Source organism: Bos taurus, chromosome 29, assembly GCF_002263795.3.
Source record: "Bos taurus isolate L1 Dominette 01449 registration number 42190680 breed Hereford chromosome 29, ARS-UCD2.0, whole genome shotgun sequence".
NCBI classification, from domain to species: domain Eukaryota; kingdom Metazoa; phylum Chordata; class Mammalia; order Artiodactyla; family Bovidae; genus Bos; species Bos taurus.
This window is the reverse complement of record NC_037356.1, coordinates 43,688,329-43,704,525: the sequence shown is the minus strand read 5'-3', so window position 1 is coordinate 43,704,525 and position 16,197 is coordinate 43,688,329. Positions and strand designations below refer to the sequence as shown.

General features: G+C 46.3%; 1 long non-coding RNA gene across 2 annotated transcripts; it reads left to right on the top strand.

The window, feature by feature from the left end:
* Positions 1-32: 32 nt before the first annotated feature.
* Positions 33-15,970, top strand: LOC101903949 (uncharacterized). Of its 2 annotated transcripts, none has more exons than XR_816544.4 (4): positions 33-134; positions 706-855; positions 11,088-11,234; positions 13,360-15,970. It is a non-coding gene; the product is annotated as an uncharacterized lncRNA (long non-coding RNA). The 2 variants fall into 2 exon arrangements; XR_009493393.1 differs by lacking the exon at positions 13,360-15,970 and adding an exon at positions 12,209-13,100.
* Positions 15,971-16,197: the final 227 nt, after the last annotated feature.

Sequence of the window (16,197 nt, the reverse complement as noted above, 5' to 3'; positions counted from 1 at the left end):
GCGGGGCGAGGGCGGGGCATAACCGGATGGGCGTGGTTTTGGTCGGTGGGCGTGGTCGGCGGGCGGAGTAGGAGTCGGAGGGTGACTGGGAGACCAACCTTTGGCGCAACTGCTCGGGCCCAGCCAGTTACCAGGTCTGCCCCTCTGTCAGGTCCCCTAAACTCTCAGCCCCTCTGTGTCCTTATGTCTAACATGTGGATGGTAATAGAGTCCACCTCCCAGCGTTATATAAGGATGAGACCTTGAGAAGAAACAGAGGATAGGGAAACCGAGGCAAGGAAGCAGAGAGAGAGACAAATGGAAGAGGAAGTCGATAGAAAGATATGAAAGGATGCAGTGTTCAGTGGGAAAAAACTTGGGGAGGGCAACTGTCCCCAAGCCAGACTCTTGCACCCACCTGCCGGTGGGCATCTCAAGGATCCAGTGAGGCATCGTGTTGGTGGAATGATGGAGTGACCAGGGGAGAGAGGCATAAGGAAGCAGAACCTCTGAAAAGGAGTGTGTTTGGGGAGCAGAGTGAAACAAAGGTCCTGGGAAGGTCTAGGAACCCTGGGACAAGGGAGGGAGCCTGGGGAGGGAAAAGGCAGTGAACCTAGGAAAGGAGAAGGGCAGAGGAGGGACAACCCAGCACGTCCAGAAGAAGCCAAGAGGTCAAGAGGGCCCCCTCCTCCCTTGAGCCCAGCAGACTTGGCTCTCTGTCTCTAGGGCCAGCATCGCCTCCAGGTCCCCCAGTGTCTGTGCGGAGAGGGTCTGTCAGCAGCTCAAATGCCTTTCACACTGATGGAAACCTGGCCCCTTAGCTGGACAGAGTCCAGTGTCCAGGAGTGACTGGGCTGGCAAGGGGCTCCTCCAAAGGTAAGGTCTCAGGGGACTCAAGGTTGGGGACAGACCCGCAGCCACACCCTATGGAGCCTGGACGAGAGTTCTGAGAGTGATTATGAAATGTCTGGTTGGGATGCCCTTGGGAGCAGATTCAAGGGGAAGGGATGCCAGAGTCAGTAGGTGTTGCTCAGATGGTAAGCCGTGTCTGACTCTTTTCAACCCCGTGGACTACAGCCTGCCTGTCCATGGAATTCTCCAGGCAAGAATACTGGAGTGGGTTGCCATCTCTTCTCCAGGGGATCTTCCCAACCCAGGGATTGAACCCAGGTCTCCTGCATTGCGGACAGGTTCTTTACCCTCTGAGCCACCAGGGACACACCCCTTAAAGTCAGTAGATTTAAAAAAAAAAAAAACCGGATCAAAATTAGTCACTTAGTCGTGTATGGCTCTTTATGAACCCATGGACTGTAGCCCACCAACTTCCACTGTCTGTGGAATTCTCCAGGCAAGAGTACTGGAGTGGATCGCCATTTCCTGGGTTCAAATCCTGGCCCAGCCCCCATCACTGCCTGTGGGAACTCACATTATCTGGGAGCCTCAGTTCCCCCATCTATAAACTAGGGTGCCTTACCTGACACAGAGCCGCTGCTCAGCAGAGACTTGTCCCTTTTCTCATCCAACTACTTGTGCAGGGCACTCAGAGGGACGATCAGACAGTGCTGGCCGCTTGGGGCAGAATAGAAATATTAACTAGAGATTCTTCTGACTTCCCTGGGAAGATGGGGACAACATTGTGAATATGGACTTGGCAGTGTTGGGGGTGGGGAGCATCTTGTCATGAAAAGGGAGAAAGTAGGGGGCTTGAATACCAGAATACAGAGTCTGGAACTTTGCCCCACTTAAGCCTGAACTGTGTTTGTGGGATGATGGAGTGTGGCAGGCTGGGCTGGAGTGATGCTTTGGGGTAGAGATCACAGTTGGAGAGGAGGGTTTAACAACACAGGGGGTCGGCGGTGTTGTTTAGTTAGTGGCACATTCTCTTAGCACCTGCCAAACATCAGTCCTGTGCCATGCATGGGGCCTCACCTAGAGAGGAAACCAGAGCAGAAAGGGCAGGGCCCCTGAGCTGGGGCAGGGGTGGGGGGCATCTGAAAGTCCCAGTGCACAGAAGAACAGCGAGGAGATACAACAGGATGGACAGGGGACACCAGGAAGAGTTACAAAAGAAGAGCCAGATAAAGGGTTGGCCTCCCAGATTCTGTAACTCTGCTTCTCCAGCTGAGCTTGGCACACAGAGGCTAGCAGCCTAGGAAGGGAACAGCCTGACCTCACAGTGTGACCCTCCATTTCATCCATTACAAACTGGGGATAATACCAGCTCCTCATTACTGGCCTATGAGGGGGACCAGTGTTGTTCCCATCTTACAGATGAGGAAACTGAGGCTCTGAAGGCTCACGCAGTAGGAAGTAGCAGGGCCTGAGTGTTGCTGGCTGCCTTCGTCACCTGCCAGGACGAGTGCAAGCAGCCCTGCAAGCTTGGCCAAGACCCAGGGAAGTCCCAGGGCAGGCAGGCCTGGGGTTCAAGGGCACACCAGGAGGCCATTTGCTCCCGAGGAGACACAGTAGGATCAGGAGCATCTTTAGGCAGATGCCTGTTTGAATCCCATTTCTGTGGGAACTTGAACCTGTCACTTCACTCCTTTTCCTCATCTGTAAAATGAAGACTCTAAAAGTAACTATATTAAGTGTTTGCCTTTGGGGTTAGTGAAGTATTTGGTCTCATACACTGGGAAGGAAAATGGAAAACCTTGAAAAGCAAGCTATAAATAACACATGTGGCATGGTTGCAAGATAAAGAAGGGTGATTGGACTTCCCTGGTGGTCAAGGGGTTAAAATTCCGTGTTTCAACTTCAGGAGCCACAGGTTCCATCCTCCAGGTAACTAAGATCCTCCATGCCACCAGTGTGACCCCGCCCCCCAAAAGGGAGTGATTGAAAAGGCTCAGTGAAGGAAGTGATTTATTACCCAGAGATCTTCAGGAGATGACATGGGAGATGAAAACAGCCCATTTAGGTGGAAAATAAAACTCTCAGAAGCAGTGCTTCTGACAAGGTAGAACGTTCAAGTCTTGGTGAAGACAGGAAGCTGGTCTTCATGATCAGTGTTAGGACAATGTTTGCGGTCTTACAGTATGTTAAGGCAACGAAATGATTTTCTTTTCTCCAGGAAATCAATGCTTCTTTATTCCAACTGTAATTTTTTGGTTACTATTATCTAAGGAACTGTTCCTCTCCTCTCATGAAGAGAAACACTTTTCAGTCCCTAAGTTGATAAGAAGCAGTAAAAATCTTTTGATTTTGTGTGTTCAAGTAACATTCTGACCCTAGAGCATCAAGAGTTGGGGTAACAGTTCAGGATTTCAGGCACTGCTGGTGGGAAATAATTGGCACAGCTGTCATGAAGGAAGAATTGGAAATAACTGTTAAACAATTTGCCCAGTCACTCCACTTCTAGAAATATATTCTACACAAGTGCTTATACAGGTATGCGAAGATTTATAACAACGCTATGTAATCCTTAGAGCTTGGATTATCAAGCCAGATTGCCTGTATCCTAACTCTGCTGCTTATGAGCTGTGTGACTTTGGGCAAGTTAATTACTCTCCTTGTTCCTCGGTTTTCTCACCTGTCAAATGAGTGGAATAGTAGTTTCAAGTTCATAGGTGTGGGAGGCTGAATAATGCCCACTCAAAGATATCCACGTCCTGATCCCTGGAACCTATGAATATGTTCCCTTATACAATCAAAGGGACTTTACTGTTTTGATTAAGTTAAGGGCCTTGCGATGGCGAGAGTATACTGGATTATCTGGGCCAGCCTGATGCAGTTACAAGGGTTCTTGTAAGAGGGAGGCAGGAGGATCACAGTGAGTAGTTGGATCAAGAAGGTGAAGTGATGGGAGGAAGAGGTCATGAGCCAAGGAAGGCAGGTGGCCTCTAGAAGCTGAAAAAGACAAGGAAACAGATTCTCTTGTGCAGCTTTCAGAAGGACACAGCCCTACCCACACCTTCATTTTAGATTTCTGACATCCAGACTGTAAGATAATAAATATGTGTTGTTTTAAGCCACGAAGATTGTGGCAATTCGTTACAGCAGCCATGGGAGCTAATACACTAGGCATGTTGTGAGGATTCCTGAGTTAATATGTGTAACTACTGCAGCTCAATAAAAGATAGCTCTTCTGTGCAGCAATCACAGGGCTGTTTGTAGTCATGGAAAACTGGAATAATCCAAATTCCATCAGGAATAGTGTGATTCACAACTCCATCCATACTATAGAAGCAGAACAATAGTTGCTAAGAAAGAGGCTGCTCTACAGGTACTGACATGGAGAAATGATGATTGTGGTAGAGATATTACAACTGTTTTCTGAGTGCTCACTGCCCCACAGGCACTGAACTAGGAGCTCTCCCTGCAGGATCTCGTCTGATCTTTGTAACAATGTATGGGATCTGTGCCAGTCAGAGGGGAAAAAAAAAGTGACTTTAATAGGGAAAGTCTAATATAAAGAATCATTAACTGTTTATATTAGCCTTAAAGTCTAATATAAGAATTATTTGGGCTTCCCTGGTAGCTCAGCTGGTTAAGAATCTGCTTGCAATGCAGGAGACCCCAGTTCAACTCTTAGGTTGGGAAGATCTGCTGGAGAAGGGATAGGCTACCCACTCCAATATTTTGGGGCTTCCCTGGTGGCTCAGCTGGTAAAGAATCTGCCTGCAATTGGATCTTTATAACAGTGTAGGGGATCTGTGCCAGAGAAAAACCACAAAGTGATTTGAACAGGAAAAGTCTAATATAAAGAATTATTAACTGTTTATATTATACATATTAAAGTCTAATATAAGAATTACTTATACTTTATAAATATATTTATTTTAAATAAATATATTATATTTATATTTTTATAAATGTATATTATTTATACCCTGTGACACCATGGACTATACAATCCATGGAATTCTCCAGGCCAGAATACTGGAGTAGACTGTCCCTTCTCCAGGGGATCTTCCCAACCCAGGGATCGAACCCAGGTCTCACACATTGCAGGCTGATTCTTTACCACCTGAGCCACAAGGGAAGCCCGTGTAAGACTTATATTAAAGTCTAATATAAAAATTATTTACAGGGGGTTGGGATAACCAGGAACTGACTAGTAAGAAGTAAAGAGAACTCTAAAGGGCACAGGAATAGCAAATATAAGTAGCAGCTCCCATCCCCAGGGCTGGGCTGAGATCCAGACCTGTTGGAGAGGAAATGGCTGGGGCTCATTGGATGGTAGAGAAGTTACTCAAATGCTGTGCACGCCCCGTGAAACTTGCTGGAAAACCACCCCCTACGATGCTGGGAAAAACTGTTCATGAAGAGTCTCCCTAGAGGCGTTCCACTCCTCCCAGGTTGCGGGCTAAGGGCTGCTGGCCACCTGCACTGCAGAGACCCAGTGCTGTAAAAGCCGCCTCAGGAAGCTGAGCTGGGGAGGCTGGGCCCCCTGCGGAAGTCCGCCGAGATGCTCATCAAAACCCGGAAGTAAAACCTTTTCCTCAAGCAGTGTCTGTTAGCGCCCTCTACTGGCAAAATTTAACACTCTGCCATCTGGCAAAGGAAAAAAAAAAGGTAAAGGGCCTGGATTCACACTCACAGAGAAGGCAAACATGATAAATTTGGAGCTGAGAGTCAATAAATTAATAACTGGAACGGAATCACTAGTTTGACTTTTACAAGTAAGGAAACTGAGGCTCCAGCGAAGGGAAACGGCACAACCAGTGCTAGGATTTGCTTTGCTCTTGTTCAGTGGCGAAGTCGTGTCTGACTCTTTGCGACCCCAAGGACTGTATCCCACCAGGCTTCTCTGTTCTCCACTATCTCCCAGAGATTGCTCAAATTCATATCCATTGAGTGGGTGATGCTGCCTAACCATCTCATTCTCTGCCACCCCCTTTTCTTTTTGCCTTCAAACTTTCCCAGTATTAGGGTCTTTTCCAATGAGTTGGCTCTTTGCATCAGGTGGCCAAAGTATTGGAGCTTCAACATCACCTACAGTCCTTGCAATGAATATTGCTTTGTTCTACAAGGTGATTAAAAAGCAGGTTGCAAAATTATCCACGTTATATCATTGTGGTGATAACTCCACTAACCTTAAACGTGCACAGACATACTCTCCAGCATGAAGGAATGTATACTGAATGTCAGTGGTTTCCTCTAGGATGCAAGGATTACAGGGAGTCCTCCTATATATTCCTAGGTTGACGGTAGAAAATTGATGTCTTTAGAAGAACTAAAGAGCCTCTTGATGAAAGTGAAAGAGGAGAGTGAAAAAGTTGGCTTAAACCTCAACATTCAGAAAACTAAGATCATGGCATCCAGTCCCATCACTTCATGGCAGATAGATGGGGAAACAGTGGGAAAAGTGGCTGACTTTATTTTTCTGGGCTCCAGAATCACTGTAGATGGCGATTGCAGCAATGAAATTAAAAGACGCTTACACCGTGGAAGGAAAGTTATGACCAACCTAGACAGTATATTCAAAAGCAGAGACATTACTTTGCCAACAAAGGTCCGTCTAGTCAAGGCTATGGTTTTTCCAGTGGTCATGTATGGATGTGAGAGTTGGACTATAAAGAAAGCTGAGTGCTGAAGAATTGATGCTTTTGAACTGTAGTGTTGGAGAAGACTCTTGAGAGTCCCTTGGACTGCAAGGAGATCCAACCAGTCCATCCTAAAGGAGATCAGTCCTGGGTGTTCATTGGAAGGACTGATGTTGAGGCTGAAACTCCAATACTTTGGCCACCTGATGCAAAGAGCTAACTCATTGGAAAAGACCCTGATGCTGGGAAAGATTGAGGGCAGGAGGAGAAGGGGACGACAGAGAATGAGATGGTTGGATGACATCATCAACTTGATGGACATGGGTTTGGGTGGACTCCAGGAGTTGGTGATAGACAGGGAGGCCTGGCATGCTGCGGTTCATGGGGTTGCAGAGTCGGACGCTACTGAGTGACTGAACTGAACTGAATTTATCAAAAAATAGTGAAATATTGGCAAATTTATAAGTGCAACATAATATTTATTTCTGAGATGTGATGTTTGAAGTTTTCACAATGTGTGAATTCCTTTTGTAAACCGGAAATTATGTATATATGTATATATACATTTATACTTACATATATGTGTATGTATACATATGTGTATACATATAATTTCATTGTATATGTGTAATTATATATTTTTCATTATAAAAACATATATAATGTGAAAGTGAAAGTCGCTCAGTTGTATCTGACTCTCTGCGACCCCATGGACTATACAGTCCATGGAATTCTCCATGCCAGAATACTGGAGTGGGTAGCCTTTCCCGTCTCCAGGGGATCTTCCCCACCCAGGGATGGAACCCAGGTCTACCACATTGCAGGTGGATTCTTTACCAGCTGATGTAAAAGAACATATTATGCATACATGTAGGTTTTGGAAAGTCTCCCCTCCAACTGTCTCTCTCTTTTCTTTTTTTTTAATTTTATTATTTTTTTTGTTTGTTTTTAATTTTAAAAATGTATTTATTTATTTAGTTTTGGTTGCATGGGGCCTTCATTCCTGTGCGTGAGCTTTCTCTAGTTGCAGCTAGCGGGGGCTACCCTTTGTCGTGGTGTGTGGACTTCTCATTGAACTGGTTTCTCCTGTAGTGGAGCACAGGCTCTAGAGCGCGGCTTCAGTAGCTGTGCTGCATGGGCTTAATTGCTCCACAGACATGTAGGATTTTCCCAGATCAGGGACCGAACCCATGTCCCCTGCATTGGCAGGCAGATTGCTATGTGCTGCACCACCAGGGAAATCTAACTGTCTTTTGCCAGCAGTAGTATCTTCCCCTACAATACAATAGAAACTTTAACTAACAGAGATCCAAAGACTTCAGAGGAAACTATTTCTCATTTAGCTCACTGCAAGATCCCAAGAGCTACTTGCTAATGGTCCATGCTTTGTTTCTTGATGACTTACCACAGGATAAAACCATCAGTTGTGTTTTTTCTACTTATTTTATGAGATTTAAGTCATGAAACAGAAAAAAAAATGCTATTAAATAATGGTGGGTTTTTTGTGGCAGTTACCCAAATGTCATTTTAGAAAGTATTTCAATTGTGCTTTGTATTAAGTCTAAAAATTGATAATTAAAGAAAGCATTTAGGGACTTCACTGGTGGTTCACTGGTTAAGACTCCATGCTTCTACTGCAGGAAGCATAGGTTTGATCCATGGATGGGGAACTAAAGAACCCACATGCCATGCTGCTGCTGCTTCTAAGTCACTTCAGTTGTGTCCGACTCTGTGCGACCCCATGGACTGCAGCCCACCAGGCTCCCCCATCCCTGGGATTCTCCAGGCAAGAACACTGGAGTGGGTTGCCATTTCCTTCTCCAAAGCATGAAAGTGAAAAGTAAAAGTAAAGTCGCTCAGTCGTGCCCGACTCTTAGCGACCCCATGGACTGCAGCCCACCAGGCTCCTCCGTCCGTGGGATTTTCCAGGCAAGAGTGCTGGAGTGGATTGCCATTGCCTTCTCCAAACATGCCATGTGGCATAGCCAAAAAAAAAAAAAGTTAATTTACTCACTCAAAAGAGAAGAAGAAGAAGAAATACCTCATATCAATAACTTCAATGTCTATCTTAAGACATCAGAAAAAGAGAAAACTAAGCCTACAGCAAGTGGAAGGAAGGAAATAATAAAGATGAAAGTGGGAATTGGGAGTGGGGAGTGGGAAAATTGATTGAAGGGGGTCAAAAGGTACAAATTTCCAGTTATAAAATTAACAAGCTGTGGGGAGATACTGTAGAGCATGGTGACTATAGTTTATAATACTGTATGGCATATTTGAAAGTCGGTAAGAGAATGGATCTTGAAACTTCTTGTCTCAAGACAAAAATGGTTTGCAATCCCAATGAAAAATAAATGCAAGAAGGTAAATTGGTTGTCTGAGCACTCTTTACAAATAGCTGATACCACTTTAAAGACAGAATGTGAAGAGGAACTAAGTGCCTCTTGATGAGGGGGAAAGAGGAGAATGAAAAAGCTTCCTTGAAACTCAACATTAAAGAAACAAAGATCATGGCATTCAGTCCCATCATTTTGTGGCAAATAGAAGGAGTAAAAGTGGAAGCAGTGACAGATGTTATTTTCTTGGGCACCAAAATCACTGGGGACAGTGACTCCAGCAATGAAATTAAAAGACGCCTGCTCCTTGGAAGGGAAGTGACGACAAACCTAAACAACATGTTAAAAAGCAGAGACGTCGCTTTGCGGACAAAAGTCCATATGCTCAAAGCTGTGGTTTTTCCGGTAGTCATGTACAGATGTGAGAGTTGGGCCCTAAAGAAGGCTGAGCAGCAAAGAATTGATGCTTTCAAATTGTGGGGCTGGAAGAGATGCTTGAGAGTCCTTTGGACAGCAAAGGAGATCAAACCAGACAATCCTAAAGGAAATCAACCCTGAATATTCATTAGAAGGACTGATGCTGAAGCTGAAGCTCCAATACTTTGGTCACTTGATGTGGAGAGTCAATTCATTGGAAAAGATCCTGATCCTGGGAAGTATTGAAGGCAGGAGGAGCAGGGAGCAGCAGAGAATGAGATGGATGGTATCACCAACTCAATGGACTTGAATTTGAGCAAATTCCAGGAGACAGTGGAGGACAGAGGAACCTGGTGCGCCAAAGTCCATGGGGTCACAGAGTCAGACACGACTTAGCGACTGAATAACAATGGTAATGGATGATAACTGAACTATTTTGGTGATCATTTTGCTCTCTATCTGTATATAATTGTTATGTTGTACATCTGAAACAAAAAATTAAGTCTATTTCTCAGTAAAATAGAAAAATTTAAAAATTTTAACTTTATTTGAAATTAATGAAATAGAAAATAGAAAAACATAAAATGAATGAAATAGAAAATAGAAAAACAAAAGAGAAAAATTAACAAAACCAAAATCTAGTTCTTTGAAGATATCAGTAAATTTGAAAAACCTTTAGCTGGGTTGACTAAGGAAAAAGAAGATTCAAATTAATAGAATCAAAAGTGGAAAAAGGGACTGTATTAATGACTTTATAGAAATTAAAAAAAGATTATAAAGGAATACTATAAGTAATTTATGTCAATAGACTAGATAACTTAGGTGAAATGGACAAATTTTTAGATGATACAAACTCCCAAAATTGACTCAAGAAGAAATGTGTGCACGCATGCTAAGTTGCTTCAGTTACATCCAACTCTGCGAGCCTATGGACCCACCAGGCTCCTCTGTCCGTGGGATTCTTCAGGCAAGAATACTGGGTTGCTATCCTCCTCCGGGGATCTTCCCGACCCAGAGATTGAACCCAAATCTCTGTCTCTCCTGCACTGGCAGGTGGGTTCTTTACCATTAGTGCCACCTGGGAAACCCCCAAGACAAAATAAACAATGTGAATAGATCTATAACAAGTAGAGATTGAATTAATAATCAAAACCAATTCCCTGGCAGTCCAGTGGGTAGGACTCCACACTTTCACTGCTGAGGTCCCAGGTTTGATCCTGATCAGGGAACTAAGATCCCACAAGCTGCCTGCGTGGTGTGGTCAAAAAAAAAAAAAAAAACCCTGCACACACAGAAAAATCCAGGCCCAGATGATTTAGATGGTAACTTTCACCAAACATTTAAAAAAGAATATCAATTCTTCACAAATACACAATCTCAACCAGAATTCCATAGGGCTTCTTTGCAGAAATTAACAAGCTGATTTTAAAATTCACATGTGATTGCAAGGGATTCAAAGTAGCCAAAACAATCCTGAAAAAGAACAAAGTTGGAGGATTCACTCTTCCTGATTTCAGAACTTACTCCAAGGCAATAGTAAGCAAGAAAGTGTGGTGTCATAAGGATAAACATACAGAGAAATGGAATAGAATTAAGAGTTCTGAAAAACCTTGAATGTGGTGGTAGTTACACAGGTAATTTGTCAGAGCTCATCAACCTACATCCTTAAAAGACATGAATTTTATTGTATGTAAACATAGAGTTGAGTTAAAAAAAAAAATGCCTCCTGGTTCAAAGAAGAAACCAAAATACAATACAATGTTCAGCATTTCACCCAGCCAGAGGGGTTTTACATTTACCCACAATAGACTGTGGTGTTTGACAAAGTGCCATTGTAGCTGCTTTTGGCTTATCTGATGCTGTTTGTTTGTAGATAAAATTGTTTCCCAACTGCTTCCTGTGGGAGTCTTGGAAGGAGTCCTTGGTTTGAGGTGGGGAAGATGGAACCAGGAAGTGAGATCGGGCAATCACGGAAGGCCCCTCAGTCAGGTGATGGAGCTCGACTCTGGGAGAAAACGAGGTGGGTGGCAGGATCAGATTTGCACATTAGAAGCGTCTATCAGGCCACAGCCTGGGAAAGGACTGGAAGGGGTAAAATTATCATGTAGAGAACTCTCAGGAAGGGTTGTAGATGTGCAGTACAGGGAGCTGGTGGCTGGACCAGGGCAGAGGCAGTGGGCAGTGGGAGGCATGGGTGATGCTGAAGCTGGGCAGGAGGTGGAGAGTCAGGAGGAAGAAGAGAATCTGGGGTGGGGAGCAGGAGAGGGGAGAGTCACACAGAAGGAGAGAGGCCCAAGGACCGCATGGGGCAGAGAGGTAGGGTACTTTGTGAGCAGGGTAATGGTATTGTAGCCACATGTTCTGGGAAACAAACTCACTCAGAAGGACAATGCAGATAGTGGAGTGCAGTTTATTACACCGACGGGCCCAAGGCAGAGTCTCCTCTTAGCCAAGGAGCCCGACCAGTTTTTGTGAAAACCTTATGTACCCAAAGTGTACATGCCCAAACCCACTTCCCCAAATTCCCTGAAACTAGTCTGAACAAAGGAAAAGATACAATCAAAGTTAAACCCGTGATTCATATGCCTTAAGCCTAGGTAGTTAACAGTGGACAGTTATCAACAGGCCTGTGGTCATACCCCAATAAGCATAATAAAATTTATGATTCTATTGGGTTACACAGATGTACGAGCCCTGGGGCTCTTCCATCCGGGGGGGTCTGGTTTTCCAGTTGGTATTGTTAGGTACGCAGAATAGGGACAAGGAGTCCAAAATGGCGGTGGCTAAAAGACAAGGAAGGGAAAAACCCTTGAAAATAGAACAAAAGAAGGTCCGAGGACCGGAGTGAGGACCTCAGGTAAAACAAACAACACTCCTGGCTGGCCCAATTTACATAGGACAGGCCCAGGGAGAGATAAACATATAAAAAGAGGAGACAAAGGTAGCACTCGAGCTCACTCGTTGCCCTGGGGCGTTCTTCTCTTCACGTCTTAGGATCTACGTGCCCTCACACCTCAGAGATGGATTTTCCTGCTCTCTTCTAAATAAAATAGAGCTGTAACACTGATATGTCTAAGAGCTATAACATGGTCCTTTCGAGACCTGAGAGCTGTGACACGATGAGGGGGCTTTAATGTCCGTCACTCCGAATCTTTGTTGTGACCAAAGAACCAAGGAACATACATTCGCGTGACAGTACATCATTTCCATAGATACTGGGCATATAGCTCAAAGTCCACAGTCCGGCCCAAGAAGGAGTCCTGCTTTCAAGATGGAGCCTGTTCTGCCTGTCTCCTCCTTCAATGGCAGACAGCTCTGAGGACTGAAATTGGGGCAATGTAGGATGCCAAGAGCTTCATCCTTGGGAGATTCCCATCTGGAGATTCCTCAAATGGCCCAGAGGAACCAGAAGCAACTTGTGAGGACTCAGGGTCCAAGAAGGCAGAATGTGGGACAGAGGCAGTTTCTGAAAAGCAACAACTGAATCCAGACAACATCTTCAGATGCTGAGAAGTGAGGGCTACTGAAAGTGCCATACCAGCTCAACTGGCTGTGAAAGCAGACAGTGAAATAAAGATATTTCAAACAAAGGCTCTAAGTATTTACCACTCAGAAATCCTTGCTGAGAGAACTTCCAGAACCTTAGGAAGCAGGACCTTGGGACTTGGTGGTTTAGTGGCTAAGACTCCATGCTCCCAAGGCAGGGGTCCTGGGTTCAATCCCTGGTCAGGGAACTAGATCCCACAAGCCACAACTCAGAGTTTGCATGCCACAACTAGGGCAGACCTCATGTAGCCAAATAAATATTTTTTAAAAAAGGACCTTGAGTCCAGAAGGAAGAAATAGGATCCAAGAAAGCAATGGGGAGCTGAGCAGCTGGGGCACAAGTAGGCCATTGTGAAAAATCAGTGTCCTGGGTACAAATGTATGAAGTGAAGTGAAAGTCGCTCAGTTGTGTCCAACTCTTTGCAACCCTCTGGACTCTACAGTCCATGGAATTCTCCAGGCCAGAATACTGGAGTGGGTAGCTATTCCCATTCTCTAGGGGATCTTCCCAACATAGGGATCAAACCCAGGTCTCCCGAATTGCAGGCAGATTCTTTTTTTTTTTTGTCTTTTTTAAATAATTTTTTTTGTTGTTGCAGGTGGATTCTTTACCAGCTGAGCCACAAGGGTAGCCTACTCCAGCAGATCCCTTCTCTAGCAAATCTTCCCAACCTGGGAATTGAACTGGTCTCTCCTGCATTGCAGGCAGATTCTTTACCAGCTGACCTACCAGGGAAGCCCTTGTATGCTGCTGCTGCTGCTGCTAAGTCGCTTTAGTCGTGACTGACTCTGTGCGACCCCATAGACAGCAGCCCACCAGGCTCCGCCATCCCTGGGATTCTCCAGGCAAGAGTACTGGAGTGGGGTGCCATTGCCTTCTCCAAGCCCTTGTATGAATGACACCAAAAGATTAGAAATAAGTGCAAGTCGTGAAAAGTGAAAGTGTTAGTCGCTCAGTCATGCCCATGTCTTTGTGACCCCATGGATTGTAGCCCACCTAGCCCCTCTGTCCATGGAATTCTCCAGGCAAGAATCCCGGAATGGGTTGCCATTCTCTTCTCCAGGGGATCTTCCCAACCCAGGGATCGAACCCGGGTCTCCTGAATTGCAGGCAGATTCTTTACCATCTGAGCCACCAGGGAAGCTTTGGAAGGAGAGGAAAAAAGAAATCAAGAGAAAGTGAAAGTTGGGGAGGCCCAAGAAAAGATCTGGAGTGGGGATTGGGGTGGGGCGGTCCCCACAGCTCAGGGGTGACATAGAGTAGGTTGGGAACCATGATCACCTGGAATTGAGGGTGTAACTCCACGGACGGACACTTTCAGCCTCCTGTCTTGGCTCTCCCTTGGCCTGACGTTCCCCCTGTCCTTGCATGAGTGAGTCCCAACATTTTGTCAAGATTGAATTCAGATGCCTGCTTCTCCAGGAAGCCTACCCTCCTCCCAGCCCTGAGGCTTCTGGCCTGACCCTAAGGGCCTGTGCACCCAGCGTTAGTGAGCATGTCAGGGCTGATGGTGTTAGGGCCCATGCCTACTGTGTCACCAGGCCCAGGCCCAGCTGGCTGGCGAATGTGCTGAGAATGTAAGTTGGGTGTGTGCCAGGCTGCCTGGGTTCAAACCTCAGTGCAGTGACTACTGATGGTGTGTGGATGACTGTTATGAGCGGGTGAGTGCAGGCAGGATGGGACAGCCTAGTGAGGCAAAGGGATGAAGGGATTGCACTGTCTCCAGGTGGCCTGGCTCCACATGGGCAGAAATGAGTGCAGCTTGAGCCACCTGTTTGACTGTCAGTTGCTTGAGCCAGGGAATGCCTGGTTCCCAGTAACACCATTTCAGCACTGGCCTGGGAACCTGTCAGCTTCTGCCACCACCCTCGCCCTCCCCTAGCATCACTTCTCTGGGGAAAGTGGCCCAGGTCAGATGAGGGTGAGACACCCCCATCCCCCTCTGCTCTACATGCTCGCATCTTCCTTCCCAGGTTTGTTGGCCGCCTACCCCCCTGCACCCCTACTGCCATTGTTCCAGGTTCCAGGTAGAGCCCTTTTGACTCCACCTTCCCTGGTGGCTCAGACGGTAAAGAATCTGCCTGCAACACAGGAGACTGGTGTTCAATCCCTGGGTTGGGAAGATCCCCGGAAAAAGGAAAAGACAACCCACTCCAGTATTCTTGCCTGGAAAATCCCATGGACAGAGGAGCCTGGCAAGCTACAGTCCACAGGGTCACAAAGAGTTGGACATGACTGAGCGACTAATGATGCCCTTTCGAAAGGGGCACTTGGGCTGCCAGGAGGCCTGGTGTGGTTTCTTTCCCTGGTGGGAAGAGGAGGGGACGACCACACTGTTTGCTGGGTATTGGCAGTGTCCGTATGACAGGTTTGTGATGCTGAATCCCAGTGGTGCCTTCAGAGTTCCAATCCCTGGTCACAGGCGCCAAGGTGGGCTAGGGGGGAGGGTGGCTTCCAGGGAAGAATTTTAGGCTGAGGAACTAAGGCCAGGCAGCTGGTCTGGCCAGGGCAAGTCATCCCAGGTCATCTCATGGAGTTTGGGGTTTTAAATGCCATCTGCATCCCTCACCACAGTGGGGACCCTCCCCTTTGCCCAGCCCAGATGTCTAACAGACTCAAACAGCTCTCCATGTCCCCAGCTAGCTCAGCAACTCCACCCTTTCCAGACCAGAAGCCAAGGTAACCCCAACGCTTCCGCTCCCATCCCCGAAGGCCACCAGCATGGGGACTGGGCCTCCAGTCACCTGGCACCACCACCTCCGCTGCCCCTCCCCCAGCCACAGGCCACCAGCCTCTGTTGCTGGGTCCTAAGGCAACTGATGTCCCCTGCAAGCCCCTGTTCTCCAGCCCCTAGAGAGATCTTTAGAGAAGGTAAGGCAGGTCACCTGGCTCCACTGCTCAAGACCCTCCAACAGTTCCCACTTCACTTAGCATCCTGCCTTAGGCCTGCAAGTCTAGGACCACCCGTTCTGTTTCCACTCTGCCCACTCTCAGGCTTGGCAGGACTGCCGTCCAAAGCTGAGTGCTCTTGGCTCAACCAAATCTGATCCATGATTCCATTTGTTCCAGATTGTTCCCAACTGTTGTGTTGAGTTCAGTAATGAATCTCTTTCCCTGGATGTTGAATTAGTTGTTGATGTTGTAACGTAAGAGTGTGTCGATTTGATGTGTTTCTTGGTTAAAAAAAAAAGTCACTATATCTCGCTGTACTATTTTTGCAATTTTTCTATAAGTCTAAAAGCAGTATAAAAAAGGTTATGAAGATACAAAAGAAAGGGGGTTTGCTGGCGGCCCCATGGTTAGGACCCCACGCTGTCAATGCCAGGAGCCTGGGTTCAAGCCCCGATGGGGGAACTGAGATCCCACAAGCTGCATGGTGCAGCCAAAAAATAGTCACTGTCAAAAACTTCCTTAATTTTGTAAGAGCTGCTCTGGC